General features: G+C 39.3%; 1 long non-coding RNA gene across 2 annotated transcripts in view; it reads right to left on the bottom strand.

The window, feature by feature from the left end:
* Positions 1-292: 292 nt before the first annotated feature.
* LOC128659361 (uncharacterized) overlaps positions 293-26,212 on the bottom strand; it is a 165,011-nt gene continuing 139,091 nt past the window's right edge. For both annotated transcript variants that reach the window (XR_008402344.1, XR_008402346.1), the window contains exon 3: positions 293-955. This is a non-coding gene — a long non-coding RNA (uncharacterized LOC128659361). The remainder of the gene's footprint in view (positions 956-26,212) is intronic.

A 26,212-nucleotide genomic window follows, 5' to 3' on the forward strand; every position in this document is an offset into this window, starting at 1 on the left:
AACACTTTAGTTATGAGTTTTATGCTACAGATTTGTAACGTAAAACTCATAACTACTGACTTTAGATGGCGGTACGAATCTTGTTAGTATAGGGGGTACCACTCACTTTTTGGCCTCCCAGGCAAACTAGTTATATCGGCGCTATGGGAGTCCCTTTGAAAAAGGACTTTTTTAAAGTGCGGTACTGACGTTGCGTGACAGGCTAAAAGCTGTGCGGTACACCTATACTACAAGACTTGTAATAGCAGCATTAGGGAAAAAGCAGCATTATGGGCCATAACGCTGCTTTTTCAATCATAACACCAAACTCGTAATCTAGCCGTATGTTAATTATATTTCTAACTCTTCATTCCATATTCTATATTTTATAACTCCACATTCCCCCACTTTCTTTTCTTTTTGTAAAAGACACAATCCCAATGATAAAACACTAAGGGCCAACACAGAAGAAACTACCAGACATATACCAGACATATTTCAAACAAAAGACAGTGGATTTGACGTCATACACTACAATAAAGAATATTCCAACAATTACATAGTTCATAAGCAAAGATGTCCAAGTCTTGATTGAAGGAATCAAATTAATAGCAGCGTCATTGCAGAGAACGTCCAGTTCACAACTACATTAGTAGTAAGAGAAATGTGTTGCAGAAATGAAAGCAATAAAGTCTGTAGGAGCAGTTCCATCAAGAAATACAACATGTGTATTCTTCACAGTGTTTACAAACAGTAACAATAGTGTATATAACCACTGAAAAGGCCAAGGAATAACTATAGGGTGAAACAAGTAGATGACACAGTTAGTTGCAGGTAACGATTGCAGCAACCATAGGTAAACTTGTCACAAGGCCTTAGCATGTCCAGTAGTAGTCAGGCAGGCCAATTCAGAAGATCCCAAGTGCAAATCAAAAGAATTCCATCCAGACACCAAGAATAGAGGGATAGGAGTATCCTAAAAAATTTAAAGAAAGCATAAGTATACAATATTGAAATCAAATTATTTTATATGTCAGTCAAATTGGATTAGGAAGCCTAGTTGTATCAAGCGAAACTGAATAAGCAGAATACAAAGGTACATAACGTTTTTGTTGTGAATTATGTTCCAGAGATGTAAGTATTCTAACTATTTTTTTGTTTAAATGCTTTTGATAACAAACAGAACCACATATTAAAATGCACATAAGAATTTGAAAAATAGCTAAAACAATAACAGGGTTTAACATAATATTAAAAAATATATCCAAATACAAATTCCCACCAAGATATATTTGCATCCTGTTAAACATTAGATGTAACATAGAAACATAGAAACATAGATATTGACGGCAGATAAGAGCCATAGGCCCAGCAAGTCTGCCCGACCTTACCTAACAGTATAAACTTATATAGTTCGTAGGATAGCCCTATGCTTGTCCCATGCATTTTTAAAGTCCCCCACAGTGTTTGTTGCTACTACCTCTTGAGGAAGTTTATTCCATAAATCAATCACTCTTTCTTTAAAGAAGTGCTTCCTCAAATTACTCCTGAATCTACTACCCTTTAGCTTGAGCTCATGACCCCTTGTTCTTGAATTTTCCATTTTATGTAAAATACCCACAGCCTCAGTTTTACTAAACCCTTTAATGTACTTGAAATTTGCTATCATATCACCTCTTTCCCTTCTCTCCTCTAAGCTATACATATTTAGGTCATTGAGCCTTTCCTGGTAAGTTTTATTTTTTAGACCATGTACCATTTTGGTAGCCCTCCTTTGCACAGATTCAAGTTTGTTAATATCCTTCTGAAGATATGGCCTCCAGAACTGCACACAATACTCAAGATGAGGCCTAACTAATGATCTATAAAGTGGCATAAGAACCTTACTATTTCTGCTGCAAATACCTCTACGAATACATCCAGGCATTCTGCTAGCCTTACTCGCTGCATTACTACATTGTTTACTAAGTTTTAAATCATCTGAAATAATAATTACCAAGTCCTGTTCCTCGTCTGTAACAGTCAGTAAAGTGTCATTGAGTCTGTAATTAACATTTGGATTTTTCTTCCCTAAATGCATTATTTTACACTTTGCTGTGTTAAACTTTAGATCCCAGTCGTTTGTCCAATCCTCCAATTGTTGTATATCACTTCTCATTTTGTCTACCCCCCCTGGAACATCCACTCTGTTGCAAATTTTTGTATTATCTGCAAAGAGACATACTTTCCCCTGTAGCCCTTTGCTGATATCGCAGATAAATATGTTAAACAAAACAGGCCCCAGAACTGACCCCTGAGGAACACCACTAGTAACAGCCCCCTCTGCTGAATGAACTCCATTTACTAAGACACTTTGTTTTCTGTCCTTAAGCCAGCATTCCACCCAGCTCACAATTTTTGAATCTAGACCAAGGAGATATAGTTTGTGAATAAGTTTATTGTGTGGGACGGTGTCAAATGCTTTGCTGAAATCTAGATATGCTACATCAACTGCTCCTCCCTTGTCTAATACTTTTGTTACATAATCAAAGAAGTCAATTAGATTAGTCTGACATGATCTCCCTGAAGTAAAACCATGCTGATTTTGGTCCTCTAAATTGTTTGTCTTTATGTAAGTCATAATTCTTTCTTTTAAGAGGCTTTCCATTAATTTCCCTACTACTGAAGTTAAACTAACTGGCCTGTAGTTGCCAGATTCTTCTCTACTGCCCTTTTTATGAAGAGGTATTACATTTGCTATTTTCCAATCATCTGGGACAGCTCCTGTTAATAGTGACTGATTAAACAGATCAGTTAATGGGACAGTTAGCACTGATCGAAGTTCTTTTAAAACCCTTGGATGAATATTATCAGGACCTACTGCCTTTGTAACATTTATTTTTGATAATGCTAACAAAACCTCATCCTCTGTAAAAAGATTACTGTTAAGCTTGTTTCTATTTTGCGTAGCATCCCTTAATGTAGACATTGTATCTTCACAATCTTTAGTAAAAACAGAACAGAAGTAATCATTGAGACAGTCTGCAATCTGCTTATCTCCTTCTATTATTCTACCATCAACTGATTTCAATTTTACTATTCCTACCTTATTTTTTCTTCTTTCACTGATATATCTAAAGAATGTGTTGTCCCCATGTTTTACTGACTGTGCTATCTTCTCTTCTGCATGAGTTTTAACCTTCCTAATTAACTGCTTAGTCTTTTTTTGTTGGAGTCTCCATATTTTCATATCATCATCTGCTTGTGTGTGTCTGTAATTTTTATAAGCTATCTTTTTTGTCTTTACAGCATGTGCTACTTCTTTGGAAAACCAAATTGGTTTCCGCTTTCTTTTACTTTTACAGACATGTCTAATACAGTGTGCGGTTGCATCTAAAATGGCACCTTTCACAAATTCCCACTGTTCTTGAACCCCTGTAATAAGAGTTTTCCCCTTTAAATAGTTTTTTAGGTATTCTCCCATTAATGAAAAATCTGCCGTCCTAAAGTCTAAAACTTTTGTTTTAGTCTGGGTGAACAGTTCCTGAACATGAATACTAAACCAAACAGATTGATGATCACTGGATCCTAAGTTCTCATCTACAGACACATCTGAAACTGTATCACTGTTTGTAAGTATTAGATCTAATATAGCTTCCTTACGAGTTGGTTCCTTGACTAATTGTTCAAGTGATTCCGCTAGCAAAGATTCAAGAATATACCTGCTTCTAGCCGATCTAGCAGAAGGAATCTTCCAGTCTATATCTGGCAAATTAAAGTCCCCCAGTACTATAACCTTACCCTTCATGGTCATTTTGGTTATTTCATCTAATAACAGATTGTCCAGTTTTTCATCCTGCAATGGAGGCCTATATACAACCCCTATTCTAAAAACATTTTTATCTCCAATTTCCAAAGTCACCCAAATACTTTCCACCTCACCATTTGTTCTTACAATTTCAGTAACCTTTATATTTTCATTTACATACAAAGCAACTCCTCCACCTTTCTTTCCTACTCTGTTCTTTTTAAATAACCTGTATCCAGGTATGACTATGTCCCAGTCATGCAAATCATTGTACCATGTTTCTGTTATAGCTACTAAATCCAAGTTGTCCCTAGTCATTATTGAAATGAGTTCAGGTAATTTATTTCCTAAGCTGCAAGCATTTGTGCTCATGGCACGAAGAATTTTTCTACTAGAATTTCTAGAATTGTTACTTGGACTAACAGTTTTGGCATGCTGTGGGGGGCAGGTGGATATATTAATGCTACCCCCCTTTATTAGTTTAAATGATTTCTAATAAAGTATTTGAACTCCTCTCCCAGATACTCTGTTCCTTTAGCATCCAAATGCAAGCCATCTCTCCTAAATAACCTAGTATCTTTCCAAACAGAGCTATAATGGCCAATAAAACCAAATCCTCGTTCCCTGCACCACTTATCTAACCAAGAATTAAATGTTGTTATCCGCTCCATCTTTCCTGCTTCCTGGTCATACACAGGTAAAATAGCAGAAAATGATAGAGTTGATGCCACAGTCTCTAAATGATTACCTAGGTCACAAAACTCTTTCTGAACAGCAGCAACATGATTACTAGCCAGATCATTTGTTCCTAAATGAACAATCACATCTAACTCACTTCCCTTTCCTGCTGCCTTAACAATTCTCAAAATACGATTCTTATCCCTGTGAGCAGTAGCTCCTGGAAGACATCTAACCTCCCTTGTTTCTCCTTCACTTTCACCTAAATACACATTCCTCAAAATAGAGTCATCCACTAACAGTCTTTTTCTCAAAAACACATCTGCAGTTATTTCCTGCGTTATGTTACCTGGAGAATCAGGTGCCAATAGATTTAAATTACCTGTTACAGCTTCAGAGGGCTCAGAAACAGCAATCTCCTCATCACAAGTGTATTCGGCAAGAGCAGCATAGGAGTTTTGCAATGGCAGAGGTTGTGGGCAATGCTTCTGGTCTACTGTTCTAATTCTTCCAGAGCCTACAGTGATCCATCTGCCTCTCCTTGCTGATCTCTGGGGTAGAGGGGCTTCTTTCTGAGGCAGCTTTGTAGAGGTAACAGGTATGTTACTTACCTTAGCTTGAAGTTTAGCTATTTCCTCCCTTAACAGGGAAAACAGCTTACAAACAGGACAGCCCCTAAATCTCCAAAAAGTAGAACGATTAAAAAGTGCAAAACACCCATTGCACTGTATCTGAGACATTTTAAACTATGCAACACTTTAACAATAAGAAAAATATAAGTATTATTTACTACTGAATAAGCCTGAATAACCCTGAATAACTCCTGAAATAACTCAAATATCCTTATGTATTTGATCCTTTTTTAGTTTGATCCCTTTGCTAAGAAGCAGAGCTAATTTTTGCTGGGATAGGAATAATCAGAAAAGAGGCTCCTAACGCTGGTTTTAGGCTAACTCCGGTATTTGGAGTCACTCAAAATAGGGTCTAACGCTCACTTTTCAGCCGCGACTTTTCCATACCGCAGATCCCCTTACGTCAATTGCGTATCCTATCTTTTCAATGGGATCTTTCTAACGCCGGTATTTAGAGTCGTGGCTGAAGTGAGCGTTAGAACTCTAACGACAAAACTCCAGCCGCAGGAAAAAAGTCAGTAGTTAAGAGCTTTCTGGGCTAACGCCGGTTCATAAAGCTCTTAACTACTGTACTCTAAAGTACACTAACACCCATAAACTACCTATGTACCCCTAAACTGAGGCCCCCCCACATCGCCGCCACTCAATTAAATTTTTTTAACCCCTAATCTGCCGACCGCCACCTATGTTATTCTTATGTACCCCTAATCTGCTGCGCCTAACACCGCCGACCCCTATATTATATTTATTAACCCCTAATCTGCCCCCCACAACGTCGCCGCCAGCTACCTACAATAATTAACCCCTAATCTGCCGACCGCAAAGCGCCGCCACCTACATTATAGCTATGTACCCCTAATCTGCTGCCCCTAACACCGCCCACCCCTATATTATATTTATTAACCCCTAATCTGCCCCCCACAACGTCGCCTCCACCTGCCTACACTTATTAACCCCTAATCTGCCGAGCGGACCGCACTGCTACTATAATAAAGTTATTAACCCCTAATCCGCCTCACTAACCCTATAATAAATAGTATTAACCCCTTATCTGCCCTCCCTAACATCGCCAACACCTAACTTCAATTATTAACCCCTAATCTGCCGACCGGAGCTCACCGCTATTCTAATAAATGTATTAACCCCTAAAGCTAAGTCTAACCCTAACACTAACACGCCCCTAATTTAAATATAATTTTAATCTAACAAAATTAATTAACTCTTATTAAATAAATTATTCCTATTTAAAGCTAAATACTTACCTGTAAAATAAATCCTAATATAGCTACAATATAAATTATAATTACATTGTAGCTATTTTAGGATTAATATTTATTTTACAGGCAACTTTGTAATTATTTTAACCAGGTACAATAGTTATTAAATAGTTAAGAACTATTTAATAGCTAAAATAGTTAAAATAATTACAAATTTACCTGTAAAATAAATCCTAACCTAAGTTACAATTAAACCTAACACTACACTATCAATAAATTAATTAAATAAAATACCTATAATTATCTACAATTAAACCTACCACTACACTATCAATAAATAAATTAAATACAATACCTACAAATAACTACAATGAAATAAACTAACTAAAGTACAAAAAATAAAAAAGAACTAAGTTACAAAAAATAAAAAAATATTTACAAACATAAGAAAAATATTACAACAATTTTAAACTAATTACACCTACTCTAAGCCCCCTAATAAAATAACAAAGACCCCCAAAATAACAAAATGCCCTACCATATTCTAAATTACTACATTTCAAAGCTCTTTTACCTTACCAGCCCTGAACAGGGCCCTTTGCGGGGCATGCCCCAAGAAGTTCAGCTCTTTTGCCTGTAAAAAAAACATACAATACCCCCCCAAACATTACAACCCACCACCCACATACCCCTAATCTAACCCAAACCCCCTTAAATAAACCTAACACTAAGCCCCTGAAGATCTTCTTACCTTGTCTTCACCCTACCAGGTTCACCGATCCGTCCTGAAGAGTTCCTCCGATGTCCTGATCCAAGCCCAAGCGGGGGGCTGAAGAGGTCCATGATCCGGCTGAAATCTTCATCCAAGCGGGAGCTGAAGAGGTCCATGATCCGGATGAAGTCTTCATCCAAGCGGGAGCTGAAGAGGTCCATGATCCGGATGAAGTCTTCTATCAACGGCATCTTCAATCTTCTTTCTTCCGGATCCATCTTGCAGACCTCCGACGCGGAACATCCTCTTCTCCCGACGCCTACTAGCCGAATGACGGTTCCTTTAAGGGACGTCATCCAAGATGGCGTCCCTCGAATTCCGATTGGCTGATAGGATTATTTCAGCCAATCGGAATTAAGGTAGGAATATTCTGATTGGCTGATGGAATCAGCCAATCAGAATCAAGTTCAATCCGATTGGCTGATTCGATCAGCCAATCAGATTGACCTTGCATTCTATTGGCTGTTCCGATCAGCCAATTCTATTGGCTGTTCCGATCAGGTATTGTATTTAATTAATGTATTGATAGTGTAGTGTTAGGTTTAATTGTAGGTAATTGTAGGTAGTTTATTTAATTAATTTAATGATAGTATAGTGTTAGGTTTAATTGTAACTTAGGTTAGGATTTATTTTACAGGTAATTTTGTTATTATTTTAACTAGGTAACTATTAAATAGTTCTTAACTATTTAATAGCTATTGTACCTGGTTAAAATAATTACAAAGTTGCCTGTAAAATAAATATTAATCCTAAAATAGCTACAATGTAATTATAATTTATATTGTAGCTATATTAGGGTTTATTTTATAGGTAAGTATTTAGCTTTAAATAGGAATAATTTATTTAATAAGAGTTAATTAATTTCGTTAGATTTAAATTATATTTAATTTAGGGGGGTGTTAGTGTTAGGGTTAGACTTAGCTTTAGGGGTTAATACATTTATTAGAATAGCGGTGAGCTCCGGTCGGCAGATTAGGGGTTAATAATTGAAGTTAGGTGTTGGCGATGTTAGGGAGGGCAGATTAGGGGTTAATACTATTTATTATAGGATTAGTGAGGCGGATTAGGGGTTAATAACTTTATTATAATATCGGTGCGGTCCGCTCGGCAGATTAGGGGTTAATAAGTGTAGGTAGGTGGAGGCGACGTTGTGGGGAGCAGATTAGGGGTTAATAAATATAATATAGGGGTCGGCGGTGTTAGGGGCAGCAGATTAGGGGTACATAAGGATAATGTAAGTAGCGGCGGTTTACGGAGCGGCAGATTAGGGGTTAAAAATAATATGCAGGTGTCAGCGATAGCGGGGGCGGCAGATTAGGGGTTAATAAGTGTAAGGTTAGGGGTGTTTAGACTCGGGGTTCATGTTAGAGTGTTAGGTGCAGATGTAGGAAGTGTTTCCCCATAGCAAACAATGGGGCTGTGTTAGGAGCTGAACGCGGCTTTTTTGCAGGTGTTAGGTTTTTTTTCAGCTCAAACAGCCCCATTGTTTCCTATGGGGGAATCATGCACGAGCACGTTTTTGAGGCTGGCCGCTTGCGTAAGCAACTCTGGTATCGAGAGTTGAAGCTGCGTTAAATATGCTCTACGCTCCTTTTTTGGAGCCTAACGCAGCCTTTCTGTGGACTCTCAATACCAGAGTTATTTTTATGGTGCGGCCAGAAAAAAGCCGGCGTTAGCTACGCGGGTCGTTACCGACAAAACTCTAAATCTAGGCCATAGGCTGATAATCAAAAATTTTTGTAGAATTATCATCCTGTGGTATACTCCTTACATTATTATGAATTATTTGGGAAACAAATATATTAGAATAGCAAAAACAGATAAGCATTACAGTCAAAAAACAACATGCACATGCTTTTAAAGAAAACATTAAATTGTTGGAATAAACTATGAGTGGATAATATAATAAAAAATATAATATGTCTTAAATATTTCAGGCAACCTTATGGTCCAAGAAAATATATTAACAACTAACATTAAATATATATGTATTTTCTTAGACAAATTAACAATTTATATGAAAGCTATAAGGATAAATATAACAGGTATCATAACAAACTGTGCCCAAGACTGGTTATTTTGATCCTTTTATAGCAGTGTCATTCACAGTATAGTTGTTCAAATCCTGTCACAGTTGAAGGCAGAATCTTGAACAGACTGAGGATTCACAAGCATTATATACTGTACCTGAAAAAAAACTATTTTTCTTTCATTGGAACAGCCAATAGAATTTGAGCTCAATCATATTGGCTGATTGCATCAGCCAATAGGATTTTTCCTACCTTAATTCCGATTGGCTGATAGAATCCTATCAGCCAATCGGAATTCAAGGGACTCCATCTTGGATGACGTCATTTAAAGGAACCTTCATTCTTCGTTAGGACGTCGATGGAAGAGGATGCTCCACGTCGGATGGATTGAATATGGACCCGCTCTGCTCCAGATGGATGAAGATAGAAGATGCCGCCTGGATGAAGCCTTTTGCCCATCTGGAGGTCCTCTTCTGCCCGGATCGGATGAAGACTTCTGCCCCTCTGGAAGTCCACTTGTGCCCGGCTGGGTGAAGATGGCTTAAGGTAGGGTGATCTTCAGGGGGTTAGTGTTAGTTTTTTAAAGGGGTTTTTTGGTGGGTTTTAGAGTAGGGTTGGGTGTGTGGGTGGTGGGTTTTAATGTTGGGGGTTGTATTTATTTTTTTACAGGTAAAAGAGCTGATTACTTTGGGGCAATGCCCAACAAAAGGCCCTTTTAAGGGCTATTTGTAATTTAGTATAGGGTAGGGAATTTTATTATTTTGGGGGGCTTTTTTATTTTATTAGGGGGCATAGATTAGGTGTAATTAGTTTAAAATTCTTGTAATTATTTTTTTTATTTTCTGTAATTTAGTGGGGTTTTTTTGTACTTTAGTTAATTTTATTTAATTGTATTTAATTGTATGTAATTGTAGTTAATTAATTTAATTTATTTAATTGTAGTGTTAGGTGTAATTGTAACTTAGGTTAGGATTTATTTTACAGGTACTTTTGAATTTATTTTAACTAGGTAGTTATTAAATAGTTAATAAATAGTTATTAACTATTGTACCTAGTTAAAATAAATAAAAAGTTGCCTGTAAAATTAAAAAAAAAAACTAAAATAGCTACAATGTAATTATTAATTATATTGTAGCTATCTTAGGGTTTATTTTATAGGTAAGTATTTTTAAATAGGAATAATCTAGTTAATAATAGTAAATTTATTTAGATTAATTTAAATAATATTTAAGTTAGGGGGGTGTTAGGGTTAGGGTTAGACTTAGGTTTAGGGGTTAATAAAATTAAAATAGTGATGGCGGTGTAGGGGGGGCAGATAAGGGGTTAATAAATATAATGTAGGTGGCGGCGGGGTCTGGGAGCGGCGGTTTATGGGTTAATAAGTTTATTAGAGTGGCGGTGGGCTCCGGGAGTGGCGGTTTAGGGGTTAATAAGTTTAAAGTAGGTGGCGGCAGTGTAGGGGGGGCAGATTAGGGGTGTTTAGGTGTAGACATTTACCTTAGGGGTGTTTAGGTTAGGTGTAGACATTTACATGTTAGGGTGTTAGGTGTAGACATTTACCTTAGGAATCAATGAGATATCGGGCAGCAGCAAACAAAAGCTTTTGCTGCTGTCAGACTCCCATTGATTCCTATGGCATCCCCCGCCTCCAGGGCGGCAGATTGAAAACCAGGTACGCTGGGCCGGAAAAGTGGCGAGCGTACCTGGTAGGATCTTGATAACTTCCAAAAGTAGTCAGATTGTGCCGAACTTGCGTTCGGAACATCTGGAGTGACGTAACCATCGATCTGTGTTGGACTGAGTCCGGCGGATCGTATGTTACGTCACAAAATTCTACTTTTGCCAGTCTGTAGCCTTTGATAACTAAGGCGACTCAGACTCGCCACAAATACGCTGTGGAATTCCAGCGTATTTGTGATTGACAGCTTGATAAATAGAGGCCTAAGTCTGATTTAACATTAATTTCCTGACCCAAAGTTCCTTTTGCATTATGCAAAGAAATCTCCATATCATCAAATCCTTTAGCTATTGTATCATAATGAGCCATAAGAGATTTTAACTTTTCAGCTGAGATTACCTCAAAGGAGGTAGGCGTGTCAAAGGAAATACTGAAATATTCTCAGAGCTTGGAAAGTCTGGATAAGTGTTTTTATACAGGGGAGGATCAGATGGTGTAACACATGCATCAAAATGGTCTTAAAACACATTCTCATTTTGTAGTAAACTATGGGGGAGGTCAGTATTTAAAGTGCCAATTTAAATAAAACCATTTGGTTTAGTACAATATATAAAAATACCACTGACATATTTTCCTTTTAGAGAATTTAACATTTGCAGAGGTTTTTCCTCATGTTGCAAAGATTCAACCACTTCCTCAAGCAAAATATTAGTATTTTCTGTATGTGCTGATAACATACTTTTTTTCTTACTGTCTTCTAACTGTATATTCAATGAATCTAAAAGAGATGCCTGCAGATTATAATTAATATGTAATTTGCTCATTTAAACACAAGGATTTCAACAAGGTATCTAACAGACCCTGCAACATTTTACCTTTTTTAATTATTTTGTCTTTGATATCTACAATATCATTTAAAGAATGCAACCATTCATGCAAAGCAGGCTCTGAAGCATTTTGCCTTTTAAAGGGACCACCGTTTTTTGTTTATGCTAGCAATTACACAATCCTGAAGCACATGAGGGAGATTATACAAAACAGGGGTGGATCTCTGATCTATGTCAATTAAGTCAAAATGTATGGTGTGCACAGCCATAATTTAACTCTATTTGATAAAAAAGAAAAAATTACTTACTTAGCAGCAGCAGACACACAGCGTTCAAAGTCTAGCTTAAGAATGCACTGTGATCCAAGGGTTGAACTCCAGAAAGCAGAGCCCTCAAAGTGTCTTATTCCTCAATCTAAGGGATGTCACTAAATGAGTGTTTAGCAACAAATGTATGATTCTCTCAAGAGGATAGAAAAAGAGATGCTGTAAGAATTATTCTTTAATATGACTATTATATGCCTTGTTTAGACAAAAAACCCTAAATATAGACAAATATTCAATCTGTCTTATCAAACAGATTAAATTAATACTCATATCTATCAAATATTAGTTGACATAAATCATTTATTAATCACAACAAGATTAATACATACCTTGAGATATGAAGGTAACCGATAACAATAGCTTAATACAAATTCAAAGCTTATATACACAATTTAAACCAATCAACTTAAAGCATGCCATAAGTGAAAGGCTAACTCTATTTATGTTAACTACCTTAAAAGACTTTATAATTTTGGCTGCCATATAGAAAATAATATTTTAACTTGTTCATGTGCAGTCAGTCTATAGGGAGTTAATAATAATAAGTGTCTAGCTAGCAGCAAAGGTGTTTTGATTGACAAGAGCAACTGAATGTACATGTCACAATCCTAAATACAGTGCCCTTAAAAAAACATTAACCCATTACACAAGCAGTTCACAAGAACAGCCTATGCTGTCGGCATTCATTGATGTCTGTCAGACATGATCTGCTGAGTCGGACAGACCGATGGTAAATCGCACCCTAACTGTTGAAGCTAAGGCCCCGTCCGCCAGACCTCGCTATATACAGTGAGCAATACACTCGCCGTATTCAGCATTGCACCAGCAGCTCACAAGAGTTGCTGGTGCAATGCCCCCCCCCTGCAGACTCGTGGCCAATGGGCTGCCAGCAGGGGGGTTTCAATCAACCCGATCGTACTTGATCGGGTTGATTTCCCGCAATGTCTGTCCGCCTGCTCAGAGCAGGCGGACAGGTTATGGAGCAGCGGTCTTTGTGACCGATGCTTCATAACTGCTGTTTCTGGCAAGCCTGCAGGCTCGCTAGAAACATGGGGCATCAAGCTCCATTTGGAGCTTGATAGATAGGCCCCTAAGGCTCTACACATAAATATTTAATGTTTAAAATGATGCATTGTTATTTAGAATACATATTACTTCCATTTTTGCAAATAAACTAAAATGTAGTTAATATTGCTTGTTGTGTTTTATTATTTGTTTTTAAAGATCATATTATTAAAATTATAGTTTTACATAACTGCAATCCTGTTATATAAAAATATAATTTAATGATACTGACTAATATTACATACAGTATCTCACAAAAGTGAGTACACCCCTCACATTTTTGTAAATATTTTATTATATCTTTTCATGTGACAACACTGAAGAAATGACACGAGGGGCTCGATCTGATAAAAATCGTCGCCCGCAAAAGCTGGTGACGCCAATATTTGCGCTGGTTTGGTATCACATATACGGCGTAACCTAGAAGTTACGTGCATATATTTCTGCCGTCGCCCGTAGTTTTTTGGGCCATAGGCAGGTATACCAAACCAGTGCAGTTTGGTATCCAATATACAGCGTAAGGACTTACGTGGCGAAAATGGAGAAATCTTACTCCATTTTCACCACGCCACAAAAAGCAGCCGTAAGAAGCCTTACGCTGACTATTGGAGCCCCGTAACTCCCTAAACTAGCTACAAAATAAACCTAACACCTAACGCATGCGCAATGTCTACCTGTTAACCGCGATCTGCTAAATAAAACCTAACACCTTACGCATGCGCAATGTCTATCTACCTGTCAACCGCGATCCCCCGCCGCAATCCCTAATAAAGTATTTAACCCCTAAACCGCTGCCATCTACATAAACTAACCCCCTACTGTGAGCCCCTTAAACCGCCACCATCTAACTGATCTATCCCCTAATGTGAGCCCCTAAATCCGCCGCCATCTACCTGATCTATCACCTAATCCAACCCCTTACACCGCCGCCAGCTATATTAAAATTATTAACCCCTAATTTAATCGACCTACCCCGCCGCCAGCTATATTATCTATATTAACCCTAATTATATTATAGTTAATATAGTTATTACATTATATATATTAACTATATTAACTCTATCTAACACCCCTAACTAAATTCTTATTAAATAAATCTAATTCATATTATAAACTAAAATATTCCAATTTAAATCTTAATACTTACCTATAAAATAAAATAAATTAATAATTACATTGTAGCTATGTTAGGGTTTATATTTATTTTACAGGTAAATTGTTAATTATTTTAACTAGGTATAATAGCTATTAAATAGTTATCAACTATTTAATAGCTACCTAGTTAAAATAATTACCCAATTACCTGTAAAATAAATCCTAACCTAAGTTGCAAATACACCTACACTATCAATAAATTATATAAACTACAAATATCTATCTAAAAATACAATTAAATAAACTAAACTAAATTACAAAAAAAAAAAAACACTAAATTACAAAAAATAAAAAAAAGATTACAAGATTTTTAAGCTAATTACACCTATTCTAAGCCCCCTAATAAAATAATAAAGCCCCCCAAAATAAAAAAAATTCCCTACTCTATTCTAAATTAAAAAAAGTTCAAAGCTCTTTTACCTTACCAGCCCTTAAAAGGGCCTTTTGTGGGGGCATGCCCCAAAGAAAACTGCTCTTTTGCCTGAAAAAAAACACAATACCACCCCCCAACATTACAACCCACCACCCACATACCCCTATTCTAAACCCACCCAAACCCCCCTTAAATAAACCTAACACTACCCCCCTGAAGATCTCCTTACCTTGTCTTCACCACACTGGGCCAAACTCCTCATCCAATCCGGGCGATGTCTTTATCCAAGCGGCAAAGAAGAAGTATTCATCCCGGCGATGTCTTTATCCAAGCGGCAGCAAAGTCTTCTTCCATCTGGCAGCATCCTCCGACGCGGAGCATCCATCCCGGCCGACGACTGAACGACGAATGAGGTACCTTTAAATGACGTCATCCAAGATGGCGTCCGTCGAATTCCGATTGGCTGATAGGATTCTATCAGCCAATCGGAATTAAGGTAGAAAAATCTGATTGGCTGATTGAATCAGCCAATCAGATTGAACTTGAATCTGATTGGCTGTTATTTGCATTTATATGTATTTTTATTCATTTTTTCTATTTTAAGCTGTATAGCACCTGTGTTGTTTTGAATTCTATGGTCTCCCTTTGGACTCCATATTATTCTCTTTTTTTCACACATTTGTTAGAGGTTGAGAGTTTCATCTTGTCTATCACAGGCATAATAGAGATTTTCTTGCGCAGTTAACCCTTTACCTGTTTTCCTTCAAAGTAGTGAGTGTATAGCCTGTATAACAGTGTAACTTTGCTGTCCCCTCAAAATAACTTAACACACAGCCATTAATGTCTAAACCGTTGGCAAAAAAAGTGAGTACACCCTTAAATTGAAATGTCCAAATTGGGCCCAAAGTGTCAATATTTTGTGTGGCCACCATTATTTCCCAGCACTGCCTTAACCCTCTTGGGTATGGAGTTCATCAGAGCTTTACAGGTTTCCACTGGAGTCCTCTTCATGGAGCTGGTGGATGTTAGATCTTGCGCTCCCTCACCTTCCGTTTGAGGATGCCCCACAGATGCTCAATAGGGTTTAGGAGACATACTTGGCCAGTCTATCACCTTTACCCTCAGCTTATTTAGCAAGGCAGTGGTCATCCTGGAGGTGTTTTTGGGGTCGTTATCATGTTGGAATACTGCCCTGCAGCCCAGTCTCTGAGGGGAGGGGATCATGCTCTGCTTCAGTATATCACAGTACATGTTGGCATTCATGGTTCCCTCAATGGACTGTAGCTCCCCAGTGTCCCCAGTGCCGGCAGCACTCATGCAGGCCCAGACCATGACACTCCCACCACCATGCTTGACTGTAGGCAAGACACACTTGTCTTTGTAGTCCTCCCCTGGTTGCCACCACAAAAGCTTGACAATCTGAACCAAATAAGTTTATCTTAGTCTCATGGAACCACAGGACATGGTTTCAGTAATTCATGTCCTTAGTCTGCTTGTCTTCAGAAAACTGTTTGCTGGCTTTCTTGTGCATCATCTTTAGAAGAGGCTTCCTTCTGTGACAAAAGCCATGCAGACCAATTTGATGCAGTGTGCTGCATATGGTCTGAGCACTGACAGGCTGACCCCCCCACCCCTTAAACCTCTGCAACAATGCTGGCAGCACTCATACATATATTTCCCAAAGACAACCTCTGGATATGACACTGAGCATGTGCACTCAACTTTGGTTGACCATGGTGAGGCCTGTTCTGAGTGGATCCTGTCCTGTGCAGGGGCGGCTGGTGAATTTTTAGGATGGTGGTGCACAAGACCATGCCCCTATGAGAAAGTCATGCCCCTTTGAAAAAGCTGCACCTCTTTGGAAAAACCACGCCCCTTTTAAAAGCCACACCCCTTTGAGAAAGTCACGCCCCTCACATTGCCCCACCCATTTGAACCAGCAGTGTTTTTAGTCATCGTCTTGTTGAAATATCCAACCCCTGGGGTAACTTCAACTAAAGTTTGTGACTGATTCCTCAACATTATTCTCAAGTATCTGCTGATATTGAGTGGAATCCATGAGACCCTCAACAAGATTCCCAGTACAGGTCTTTGGAGGTGGTCTGTGGGCTGTTTTTGACCGTTCTCACCATCCTTTTCCTTTGCCTCTCTGATATTTTACTTGGCCTGCCACTTCTGGCCTTAACAAGAACTGTGCCTGTGGTCTTCCATATCCTCACCATGCTCACTATGTTCCTCACAGTGGACACTGACATCTTAAATCTATGCAATAGCTTTCTGTAGCCTTCCTCTAAACCATGATGTTGAACAATCTTTGTTTTTAGGTCATTTGAGAGTTGTTTTGTGGCCCCCATGTTGCCACTCTTCAGAGGAGAGTCATAGAGAACAACTTGCAATTGGCCACCTTAAAACCTTTTCTCATGATTGGATACACCTGTCTATGAAGTTTAAGGCTTAATGGGCTTAACAAACCAATTTTGTCTTCCAATTAATCAGTGCTAGGTAGTAACAGGTATTCAAATCAACAAAATAACAAGGGTGCCTAAATGTATGCACCTAACTAATTTTGTTTTGATGCATATTGCACATTTTCTGTTAATCCAATAAACCTCATTTCACTACTGAATTTTTACTGTGTTCTTAATTTATTTGATAGATCAAAATGAAATTACTGATCCAAACAGCCAATTATTTATAGCTGAAAATCATGGAAATTGTCAGGGGTGCCTAAACTTTTGCATACAACTGTATATGATTTCATGCACTCAAACTGTATTAAAGTAATGTACTCAGATATGAAATATATTTTTATGAAATGTAACATCAATTATATACAAATACTATGCTCCAATACAGCTCACAGGCAGGATATCTAAAATATATACAAAGGGAACATTTGTTAACGTTTAAGCTTCAAAAGATTATTTACTTCATTGCTTAATGAGATTAGATCTCTACAAACAAGATAACCATGTTACCTCTCTAGGGTGACAGAGAAACAATTCTGTACTTTAGTTCAGATATGCTCAGAATCTTCAGGAAAGTAAGTAATTATCCCTTGTGTGATATACAAATGATGGGACTAACAATACTTTTGAAGGTCTGAATCCACATATACGTCTGGAAAGGTTTTCTTGCTCAGAATCGATGCAAGCTTATAGAAGACAAAATTTCATATGAAATGACTTGTACCTAATTTTCATATAGTTTTATATACTCCTATACTTTATTAAGGAATGACTTCAAATATGGAATATATTTATATTAAAGTGGGATAATAAGGAAATATAAATATTGTTATATAAATACATTAATCACTACAGAATTATAATTAAATGCAATGTAATATCAGAATATGAAATGATTAATCAATTGATTTCAAATAGTTAATAGTATAGTTGATTATTAATTATCATACTAACTAAGTATTAAATTACAATCCTTTTAAGTCTCCCAATATTTAATGAATCATCGCGTTCATCATGTCCTCGAAGTGAAAGCTCAAATGCGCCGGAAAATAGAATACAATTCATAATTTTGGAAATAACATAATGATTTGTGGTTACTTGATCATTGTGTTTTTTAGCATTCAAACAATATGCACTGAAGTTGACTTTGGAGCCTCTTCTGGACCTCTTCAGCCGTCGCTTGATAGAAGACTTCAGCCGGATGATGGATCGCCAGCCCCCGCTTGGGCTTGGATGAAGACTTCGGAGCCTGGAGCGATCGGTGATACCTGGCATGGTGAAGACAAGGTAGGAAGATCTTCAGGGGCTTAGTGTTAGGTTTATTTAAGGGGGGTTTGGGTTAGATTAGGGGTATGTGGGTGGTGGGTTGTAATGTTGGGGGGGTATTGTATGTTTTTTTTTACAGGCAAAAGAGCTGAATTCTTTGGGGCATGCCCCGCAAAGGGCCATTTTCAGGGCTGGTAAGGTAAAAGAGCTTTTCTATTTTAATTTTAGAATAGGGTAGGGCATTTTTTTATTTTGGGGGTCTTTGTTATTTTATTAGGGGGCTTAGAGTAGGTGTAATTAGTTTAAAATTGTTGTAATATTTTTCTAATGTTTGTAAATATTTTTTTATTTTTTGTAACTTAGTTCTTTTTTATTTTTTGTACTTTAGTTAGTTTATTTCATTGTATTTATTTGTAGGTATTGTATTTAATTAATTTATTGATAGTGTAGTGTTAGGTTTAATTGTAGATAATTGTAGGTATTTTATTTAATTTATTTATTGATAGTGTAGTGTTAGGTTTAATTGTAACTTAGGTTAGGATTTATTTTACAGGTAATTTTGTAATTATTTTAACTAGGTAACTATTAAATAGTTATTAACTATTTAATAGCTATTGTACCTGCTTAAAATAATTACAAAGTTGCCTGTAAAATAAATATTAATCCTAAAATAGCTGCAATATAATTATAATTTATATTGTAGCTATATTAGGATTTATTTTACAGGTAAGTATTTAGCTTTAAATAGGAATAATTTATTTAATAATAGTTAATTTATTTCGTTAGATTTAAATTATATTTAAGTTAGGGGGGTGTTAGGGTTAGACTTAGCTTTAGGGGTTAATACATTTATTATAGTAGCGGTGTGGTCCGGTCGGCAGATTAGGGGTTAATAATTGTAGGTAGGTGGAGGCGACGTTGGGGGTGGCAGATTAGGCGTTAATAAATATAATATTGTCAAGGTATTTGAAATATTATTAAATAATATATAGAAGTATATTTGTCTTTATTTGGTAAGTCTGTGGATGTGCACACTGTTTGTAGAACAAAAGATTTATTTCTAAGAGATCTCCCACACTCATTATGTAAAATTATGCTGAACACACAGGGGGGGGCAATGGAATATGAAGTCCATACCAAATTTGCTATAATCAACTTACAGTTTGAGACAGGATGAGTCATAAAAGGCAAATTAAGAGGATAGATTGTCAGATAGGTGACACCACACAAAATAAATGGAGAAGAAATGTCTGAAATACCCTTTTGGAACTGATCAAAATCATAGAGAAACAGCTTTTATGCACATAGGTGTTAGTTATCCCTAAACATCAAATACACATCTGCACTGCTGGCTAAACAGGAAATATGCTGTATTAAGACTTTTACAACTACTCGTGGATTGACCCCATGTGGGGCAGTGAAGGCCTTGGGAAACAAAAGACAGATGCTGAGGTGTGACTCTGAGGCACTAAAACAGACAGCAAATAAACATTTTTTTTTCTCTCTGTTTGAATACAAGCCCCAGAATGTATTAAATATAGAAATTTGGGAAATTGTCTAATTCTCTATTATTATTACATGGGTATTTGCTAAGCTTGGGAGGTAACTGTTTTAGTCAGTCAAAAATGTTTAATAACCTTGATAGTGTTTATATTTTTCAGATATATCATCTCAGATCTACATAGAAATGAATGTGAATATATATATATATATATATATATGGGGGGAAGAAAGGGGGGTCACCAGCGCTAAAACTACAATAGGAGTGTTAACTTGTGTGTAATAGATGGTATAGAGAAACTATGCCAATGGTTAAAGATGTAATGGTCTTTTTATCTATAATAAAAGTCTGCACTCGCTATGTCGATAGGGAGTGTAACAAAACTTATATATATAAATAAGTATAAGAACTGAGCGTGCTGCCTAAAATGTGAGTCAGTGTACCCGTGTCACAGAGTAAAGTGTGAGTCGAAAGAGAAATTCTCAGTAGTGAGTAGGCGCACTGCTGTGCAATTATGAATATTATAATAATGGTATACTGTGAGGTGTATACATAAAACAGTTCAAAACCAATGAGGTGGTACAAGTTAGTTCTTTTCCAGCAAATTTCTGGTATAGGGTAAGTTATAGCGCTTACCAGAGCCAACCTCAATCCTATGAGGTAAGTGATCAGCAATGGGGTATAGATGATCCCTTGGAAACTGTATGCTCCCTTGGTGATCTCCTAGTGTCTGTTGATCCTTGGGAATGGAGATCCTGGACTCTCTTACGAAGGCAAGAATGATCCTTTGGTTCTCTCTATGGTGTTTGTTGAAGTACTACAGTTTTTGGAGGAGCTTGTTGATGAAATGGCAATCCTGGACTCTCTGTAAATTTCTTCTTCTTTCAGAAGCTTGGATGTCCGATATTCTCATAGGTGTATAGAAACAAAGAGAGAAAACAAGAACATAGTGTAGTACTGCAAGGTGATATAAGCAGAAACTGAATGTTTATCCAGGTGTATAGTAAGTATATTGTGCTTACCAGAGCAAACCTCAATCCTATGAGGTAAGTGATCAGCAAGGGGTTAAAGATGGTTTCTTGGATGTTGAAAGTATTTCCTGGTCTTTTGCCTGTCCGTGGGAATGGGAATCCTGGACTCTCTTATACAAGCAAGGATGATCCTTAGGCTCCCTCTTTGTTGGTATCTTGAAAAATGTCTTGAATGACCTTTGTAGCAATGAAATCCTGGGCTCTCTGAGTATTTGTTCTCTCTTTTGATAGTGGGATGTCACGTGTCCTCACAAGAGATTAGTGATAAAATACAAAAAGCAGAGACAAAGGCATAGTGTGATACTGTAAAAATGATGAGCTATTTATTATAGACAAATAATAAAAAATTGTGCTTACATAAAAAACCTTCAAATGTGGTATGAGGTTAAAAAGGCAGAGGAATAACCTAAGTTTCACTCAATATTCAGGTATGTGCTGAAAATGGATGAGATAGAAGTGCAGACACTGGTTGCTGAGCTGCAGTAACAGGGTGTTTAAAAAGTGGCACTGGGGGGGGCGGAGCTAGCCGCTGGAGAGTGAAGACGTGTCTGCCTGAAGTTCTCTCCTGCAGACTTATAAAACCCTGACATTTAGTGGGTTAAAGTACGAAATTTTTGCTTTTTGTTTGCCCCTGGTACTTATCCTGCTCACCCTAAGTACTCCGGACAGGACTGAAAGTTTCGGTGGGTCATTCTACTCATTTACAGTCCGGGCATACTATTGCCTCTCTAACTAACGGTGCTCCTGAGGGGGACAGCGAAGAGACCTGCTCTCCGGAGGGTTGGGGCTCCGCTCCGGAGGGCCAATTACCACCTTATACAGAGGATTAGCCAAGGTCAACTGCCCTACATCGAGCCTGTTTGATTACAGACCCTGATCGCCTGATTCCTAGGACACAAGAAGCAACCTGCTCCGGATACCCTTGTCTTACCCTCAGCCCTGCCTACTGATTTGCTCCGGAGGGCCGGGGATCCGCTCCGGAGCACTGGTCAGCTGCGTGGGGTCTCCTAGTCACCGGACGCTCTGTACCTGTTTGTTTGAGGAGCCTCGGGGGCCAGCGCACGTGGGAGCCCGGGTGACCTGATCTGGAGACTGTGGAGGTTACAGAGGCAAGTGGCGAGAGCTGTCCCGGTGCGGTGCCCGGGGGAGACGAAGCATTAGAGGTGCCGGAGGATCAGTTTCGCCCCTCAAGGCAGTGGCTGTTAGACCTTCTTGTTCGTGCAGCACAGGAGGGCGCGAACGGCGGCCATCTTGGGCCTAGATTTGAAACAGATACCAGCGCCTGTTTGACTCCTCGATCCTCCACCATCAGCAGAGGATTTGCCGCCCAGCCGCACTCAGAGAATTGGTGAGACTATTCCTTTATATATTCCCTATATTGTTGGCCAGGTGTTGGGGGGCCTCCTCACATAGAGTTATATTGCCCAGCTTGGGGAGAGACTTTTCTAGAGGGGGCTCGAGCCGCTGTTGCCCCCCCCCTTGAACATTGTGGATGTGCAGCCTAATCCTGTACTAGAGGAGGTCACACTGCCAGGCCCTAGATACGCTCTTGATAGGAGTAATCCTACCAAGTTAACAGCAGTCTCTTAGAAGCGCATCCCCATTGTTTATTAAGACCCATTCAACAGGCCCTGACAAGACATTCCCTGCCTGCTCACGCTACTTTTACTGGGGCTCTGAGCTGCTTGTCTGAACTTAGACTTAAACTGCTTTTTCAAAGTTGGGCCAGCCTCAAGCAGAACACCCCAAGACTCTCCTTAGATAATCAAGGAACCAAGTACTTTCCCAGCTACGTACAGCAGTCTGGCACATCATCTGTGTAACACACTTCTGCAGCTCATATTAGCCTGTGTATATGCCTTAGACTGTTAACAAATATTGCAGCTGTGCTATTTCATATGTCTCTGGCCCTGCACTGCACAGCCTGACATTCCATACTAACGGGCCTTATTACTATGCTGTTACCTTATTGCTGCTGCGTCAGCTTATATGTCTTTGGGCTTAGGCTCAAGGTGGAGTGTTGTGTTATTTCATTGCTGGTCTAACAACTTTTTTCTCCTGCAGGTCCAGTTCATGATAATAGTCCTGCCTGTATATTAAGCAACTGTATGCTTCATTTCCTTTGCAGGGATTGCTGTATAATATCGCCCATAATTACTCTGTGATTCCATTCTGCCTGAACCCCAGTTGCTCCTGTCTGCTTATTGCACTTACCTGAATTAGTTACTATCTTAGGAAGCAAACTTAGCTTCTTGCTCTGAGCACTAGCTGACAGGGGCCACTGCTCCGGGTGATCTAGGTTTATAAGCCCGTCTGTGTAATACTCTCACTCTCTCACCTCATATTTTGACACAGTCAGGCTTGCCCTCACTGAACTAACAAGTCACCTGTGGTATATTGACTGATTTCTATACCCTACTGACTAACCCCTCACCTCCCCGCTCCCGCCCGGCTTGTCCGGGTGGGTCACCTCCAACTCCCTTTTCCCTTCCTTCGGGTCGTATCCCCCTGCTCCCCGAGGTGAGGGACTAGCGTGGTGGTAACAAAACTGTACACTCATGCAATTTCTCCTCTTGATATGTAAATCAGCCCCGCTCCAACAATGTGATAGGCATTATGTAAACTACGTGCTTGATTTTAGTATGTATAACCCTTGAATTTCTTTCAAAGCAGCAGGATATTGCTCTTGAGCCTCCAGAGATTCACTACTTTGCCTTCCAGAGATCTAACCATTAACCTATAAGATGCCTCACATGATAAAGAAGCATTCAAAGTCTAACCCCAAACCCAGGAAGACAGTCTTTGACCACTTTGCCCACGTTTCTAAGGAACCCCCATCCCACCCAGGAGGTGAAATGAGTGAACCAGAGTCCCAAGATGAAGAATCTCAATCTAGCCAACACTCAGCATCTTCCTCCCAACATTACATTACAGAATCATCGCTCAAGAAACTCCTGGCCATCCAGACTAAGTCCATCACCCAAGAAATCCAACGCAGCTCAGCTGAACTCAAAAAGGAAATTTCAGAAATTGGTGACAGGGTTGATGCGCTGGAGCGCAAGCAAGATGATCAAGCTGTGGACCAATCCAATATCCTGGCCTATGCTGAAAACCTGGCTGAGCAGATCTCACAATTAGAATCTAAACTGGCTGACATGGAGGACAGATCGAGGCGTAGTAATATCAGATTCAGAGGAGTCCCAGAAACGATAGCTCCAGCAGATATCCAAGGTTACCTCCAAGACCTCTTCAAAGAGCTAATAGGCACCCCGGAAGGACTGTCTGGCACAATGGAGAGAGCGCATAGGGCTCTGCGCCCCAGGTCGGTGAGTTCTGACAAGCCGAGGGACATTGTGGTGTGCTTCCATAGCTACCTATATAAAGATCGCCTCCTTCAAGCTGCTTATCGTAAACCAAACTTAAGTGGAAGGTTCGAGGGGGTACAAATATTACCTGACCTTTCAGCACACACCCTCCAACAGCGCCGACACTTCCAGTCGGTGACCACTGCTCTGCGCAGGGCTAACTACCGTTATCGATGGGGGTTCCCAATCAGACTCATAGTTACCAAAGACAACCAGTCCATAACCATTACCACACCCTCGCAGGGTGCGACTCTGCTGACCTCATGGGGTTTATTAGTCGACCCCCAAAATGTACGGGCTCAACCTCAATCTACCTTGAAAGCTTCAGCCCCTGAATGGTCAACAAAAGAACAGAGAATAAAAAGGCCCAAGACACAACATCTGCAAGTTTCTCAAGGACATTCTGAGCATGCTGAATAGGCTCCTTCCGAAGTTACTTGACCTAGTTTATAAATAAGTCGGCTATTAGGTCTCCCCTGATGGTTTCTACTGACTAGCCTGCATTCTGAGGCAGGCAGGACCCCTGTGAGATTCTATAAGCCGTCACAATGCTCACTTTTGGAATTAGTTATATTTTATAAGTTATGATAAGTTATGTTACCTGCTGTTTTGTAATTATTTCGACTTAAGCACTTTATGTTTTGATAAATACGTCCCTGGAGCGGGGCTGACGCTTCTGCTACACTGAGCTAGCTCCGGAGCTGTTCATTCAGCCCCCCAATTGAAGCCCACACTAGGGCTCTCTTGAGGTGGACTACTTCCACCACACCAGAGGCACTGCTAAGTGCCATCCTTTCCTACCTACCTTTCCCCCTCCTCTCTATTTTCCCCATTCTGTCTTCCAGACCTAGGTACTACGACTTCACGGTCCCAACTCTCAATCACTACTAGACATGACTTCCTCTCCTTTGAGGTTTCTAACCCACAACGTTAGAGGACTTAATACTCCCTTTAAGAGAAGTCTCCTTTTGCGCTCGTTGAGGCACCACAACCCTGACATAGTATTCCTCCAAGAGACGCATTGGTTAAATGATGAACCGATCAGACTTTCCTCTAGGGATTACACGCACATTGAACATGCTCCCTTTACCAAAAAAGCCAGGGGCACTGCAATCCTCTTACATAAGAGACTGGCTATTGAACCAGTCATGACCATCAGAGACCCACAGGCCAGATATATTATTCTAATCTGTAATATTAACCACGTGCTCTACACACTTGTCTCAGTCTACCTACCCAACATTCATCAACCTAAGTGCTTCAAACACATTCTCCATGTCATCTCTCAGCACAAACAAGGTAGGGTCATTATCTCGGGCGACTTCAACATGACCTGGGAACCGAAACTAGATAGAAAATCCTCTGACTTAGCTAGGACTCCTCCCCCTACGGAAAGACTTGCTGCGAAATTCCGCACACTTATGACAGGCTCAGGGTTCTTCGACATTTGGAGGGCTGTCCACACTCAGGACAGAGACTACACCCACTACTCACTGCCACACCGACAATACGCCAGACTTGACTACATATTCTCTACGGCAGACTCCCTTGACCTAGTAACTAACACGGCCATCCATATTTGCCCTTGGTCGGACCACGGCTGTGTTACCATCGACCTTATATCTTCAAATACCACTCGCTCCAGACCCTCCTGGCGCATGCCCCACAACCTTTTGCAAGATATCCCCCTTAGAGAAAAATTACGCACAGAAATCAGACACTTTCTAGAAATTAATGACCGGGCACAAGTGGGTGATGACACCCTCTGGGGAGCTACTAAAGCGACCATAAGAGGCTTAATGATCTCTGAACAGGCTAAACTACGAAAGCAAGCGGGACTCTCGCTGTCTCAGTCTCACATTAAACTTAGAGAATTAGAGGCCCTAAATAGAGTAAAGCCTACTAACTCCGTAACGACCCAAATCACCAACATTAAAAACCACATATCTCAGCTAGAGCTTCGGAGAACCCAGGACAACTTAACTAAACTGAAGCAACTATACTTTTATAAGGGCAATAAGGCGGATACTCTCTTAGCCAATAAACTTAGAAGCAGAACTAG

This window comes from Bombina bombina, chromosome 5 (assembly GCF_027579735.1).
Source record: "Bombina bombina isolate aBomBom1 chromosome 5, aBomBom1.pri, whole genome shotgun sequence".
Taxonomy (NCBI): domain Eukaryota; kingdom Metazoa; phylum Chordata; class Amphibia; order Anura; family Bombinatoridae; genus Bombina; species Bombina bombina.